We start from the raw sequence: 4415 nt of genomic DNA on the forward strand, positions 1-4415 counted from the left end.
ATTTACTGCCTCGGCTGTGGGGAAACAGGTAAGCAGAGCACACATCTACAAAGTAGTCCCCTTTGACACCAGCACTCTACAAATCAGGGCTGAAGGGCACGCCAGAACAGGGGCACTGACACAGAGGTCCTTTAGAGTTCCAGCGTGGCCAAGGAATGTGGCAGCGTGGAGGCAGCTGGGGCAGAACAACCAGACGTCTGGGATTTGTCTAGCACCATGTTTGATTTTACTAACCTCAACATGAGACAACTCATAGGGGGATAGAAGTGTCTGGTCACTGCCTGTCCCACTAAACTAACTCCATACTTGCTTTCCAGTGATAAAAGTTTCTAACTGGGTTATCCTCTCCACCACAAGATGCTTGAAAACAGCTCGTGGGGGGTATCGGGTCTATGGAAATTAGTCCTCCTAGTTGCACTTATTAGATAATACTTCCTGTATTAGTGGGGCAGCATTGATAGCAGGCAGATTTACAGCTCTCCGCGGCAGGCAGCTCACTTTAACATGGGCCGTGTTAACTCTGCTCATTAAACAGAGGATGTCATCACTCCACGCCACCGCTGCATGTTACATGTCACAAATATCCTCCATAGGCCAGCCTCTGTCCACCTTCGTCCACAACATCCTCTAAATCTGTCACTGCCACCTGGACCAGGGTCCCACATTTGACCACACTGCCCTGCTGCAGCTTCGTATGTGCATGTGGCGGGCACATGTGGAGGGAGATACACAGGTGTTTGTGTGTGTGTGTGGGTGTGTGTGAGCATTACACAACCCTTCCTCCACTCACTGTATGTGTGGACGGATGTGTGGGACAGCAGTCGGTCCATCCACATGGGGAGAGGTGTAGGCGTGACGCTCATTACAGACCCAACTCTGTACACAGGCCAGATAAGCAGAACAGGACAAGATAAGGAAGCACGGCTGGCTACAGCAAAGTGCAGCCAGATATTCTGATGCCGCCACAAGATGAAACGGCATACAGTCTCTGTTGTTCACCCATGAAAGCACTGCTTTAATAAACTATTTGCTGCTGCATTTTAAACAAAGCAAGGGAAAGCAACTTGAATGTTTGGTGAATAATGATGCTTTGCTCATTATTTTTTTTTTACTGTAAGAAAAGCCAATTAAAAAAAGATACAGGAAAATCCACATTGAAAATTCCAAAATCAACACTTAAAACACAGAATTAGAAAAATACAGGTAATTCAATCAAAGTAATACTGAGATGGAGCACTACAAGTTGAGTCTTTGTAGTATAAATATTTGCTTAAGAAGAGAGAAAGGTGCTCATACCAATGGGCTTTCAGATTAGATTCAACCTCATGCTTGAGGCTCCCTCCAAAGTTCTGTCTAAGCATTGCATGTATTTTATTTTTCAAAACTTCCTCATAATTTTACATGAATCACAATTAGCATCAAAAACAGAACATATTATGCAATTAAATCTGTAACAAAAAATAAGCCATCATCTATTTAAATGTATACTTGATTTAAAATAGCAAATAAAAGTTTTATTATATTATTTGCTGAAAGTGAATACAAAGGTAGCACTTCTCCAAGAGAACATTGGGATTGTTTTATTCATTTGTTTTTATCAGACTGTTCATTTTAATATTTTGCATCAACTCAGCAGCTGTTTGAGAAGTTTCTTGGAGCACTTAGAGCCCTTTTTTTCCCCATCTGTATACAATGATAGAAATGTTTTGTCCGAGACATGTTTATTGTGTATGCATTGTATAATGAAAATAGATCTCTATAAATTCTGAAAATGTGTTGAAATGCGCTGATAGTAATCATTTCTCTAACTGGATAAAAGGCCATTGAGGATTTGCCTGGGTCGACTTGCAAAATGACCCATGCCAGCACTGGCTATTATACTACATTAGTCATCGACTCCTGGGACCACGCAGGCCTTATGGTTATTCTTCTTTAAATGGAGTGTCATCAAATTCTAAACATTACACAAACGTGTTTACACGGCTGCCTGTGCACATAGCAATGTTTCTGTATGTGTGTGTGTATAAATATTTTCAGCTTTTGTGTGAGTGTGTACATGTATGCATTCATGTAGGTGTGTTTATAAGTTGCATGTGCATGTCTGTGTCTGTAAACCAATATTGGATCACCAGGTACGAAGGTCATAATTCAGCGGCTTCCTAGTGATGCAGATCGTGTTTATTGTAACCAAGTGGTGCCATTAGACATCATGTCTGCAGAAATTTAGCCGTTGCCTCTCATCCAATAGATTGCTCCTCTCATCATCAGCAGTGCAATCATTCTCAGTGAGAGTAAAGCACAGGGGAGGGAAGAGGAACCGGCCCTCCAAGATGGATGTGTGTTATTGTTTGTGGGATGACAGTGTGTTTCAATCAGGTCCTCTGTGCTCTAATCCCAGGTAGAGCTCTTGAAGTGCTGAGTCAGTTACTGCCTCATCGATCCATCACAGTGGGTTAGTAGTGGGCAGGTGTACTCCCCGGCTCCCAGGAGACAGAGGAAACACCTGCCCTGCACTGCTCGGGACTTCATCATCCCGCCATTCCTTTGTCTGGTTCTGCCGGGAGCTCAACGTCGGGCCACAGAAAACTGTGAAAGCAGCACTTTTGTGGTCGTTTGTTGCCCGTACACAAAAATTAGAGGAAGGGAGAGATGGTTTTCCCTTGCCTCCCACACCTGCACCCTCCCTTATTTCTCACCCAGGAAGAAGGGACATGCACTGAATGGACCGCACACAACTGCCTTGGAGCTGCACAGATCACAACAGGCTCACACCATTTAAACAGAGAGCAGGCATGCAAGGGAAAATGCAGTCCCCAAATCTTCATTTTATTAGACAATCCCTGAGTTATCAAAATGAATACTCTTTTACAATAGCTGTAGAGGAGGATGACTTTGGAAGTACATTGAGAGAAAGCATAGTGGTTATTATTACATCTGAGAGCAGTGCACCAGCGAGAGGTGAGAGTCTATGTTTCTCCTGCTGCAGGCAGTCAATTAGTGCCAGAGGGAAACACAGCACTCCTCTGTTACTCTCCGCTGAGGAGCTGTAAATAAAGGTTTTTATTACACCACACTATCTGCGTCTCTTCTCTGGACATCAATAGGCCAATGCATTGGACTGTTTCCTAGCATAATCACTCCTTCTCTTTCTCACTAAAAGCAAGAGGGAAGGTCACAATTACTGGCTTAAAAGACAGAAATTCTTGGACTGATTGCTATTTTTATACTGACTTTAGCAACCAAGTTTGACACAAACACCTTGGATCTTATCAATGCATTATTCATTTGGAAAAGGATTGACAAACCAAACAACCTTTATTGCTCCCACAGAGCATTTGGAGGAAACCTGCAATTATCTGTCCATATACAGGAGAAGGAGAAAACCTGACCTGTAGCTCGTTTAAAAAGGATTTGTCCTGGCCTGTCTGACAGTATCAATACACAGTGTGATGGCCACCATGTATCAGACTAAAAGAATCAGTCAATACTAAAAAGCAGACGAAGTGCAAAGATGCTCAAAGATATATGAAAACAGTGTATCCGACTCCCTAAGCGGCTCAAGCAAAACACATAAGACTGAACATGGATAGAAAAAGTTATTTTTGCTACCTTATACAAATTATAGAGACACTACATTGAAAGATTGATCTCTATAACACTAAATATTATAAAACACTAGATATACTTACAGCTCATTGGGTATTTTTTTAAATTTTAAAGATGCACTTCAATGTTAATACACTTTAACATAATACATTCTTTGACACCAGACAGACAGTAAAAAAAAAAACACACACACATTTTACTGAATGCTTTACTCAATAAATATAATGTGTTTATATGTTAATACCTACAATAATTTAATTATTTATTTAGTCCAAGACCATGCTTAGACATTTTTGTCAATTTTCATCACTCATCATGCCAAAATTTAGAAGCATTATTATCACAAATTTGGTTTAACTGTATTTAAAATATGTTTGTATTCACTGGGCTCATCAATCTGTAAACAGCAGAGACGCATTTAGGATACCACTGATTGAGATTTATTTTTCTTTATTTACCTGATAGATGCTACATATACTACCAACTATAATCTTGGACTCTAAAACCCCTTTTCAATAATTATGCTGTATACTGTAGTCAGACAAGGATAGGGATACTTCTATAGAAAATACAGAATTGTCCCAATAAAAATAGGGGTTTTGTAATATTTATATACATAATATTTTATATATATATTTTGTGCTGCAAAACTCCTGGTTCCTGGGTAAGGTAGAAAACATATAATTATTGTTTTGGTATGTTTTTGTTTAAAAAGCACATGAAAGCCAACACTTACTGTACATACACATTTCAGTGACAGGGAGAAGCAAGGCCACTGTAACCAACTCTAGCTCCTGTAAATTGAATGC

Source organism: Morone saxatilis, unplaced genomic scaffold, assembly GCF_004916995.1.
Source record: "Morone saxatilis isolate NCDOM2014 unplaced genomic scaffold, NCSU_SB_2.0 Contig5, whole genome shotgun sequence".
In the NCBI taxonomy this organism is placed as follows: domain Eukaryota; kingdom Metazoa; phylum Chordata; class Actinopteri; family Moronidae; genus Morone; species Morone saxatilis.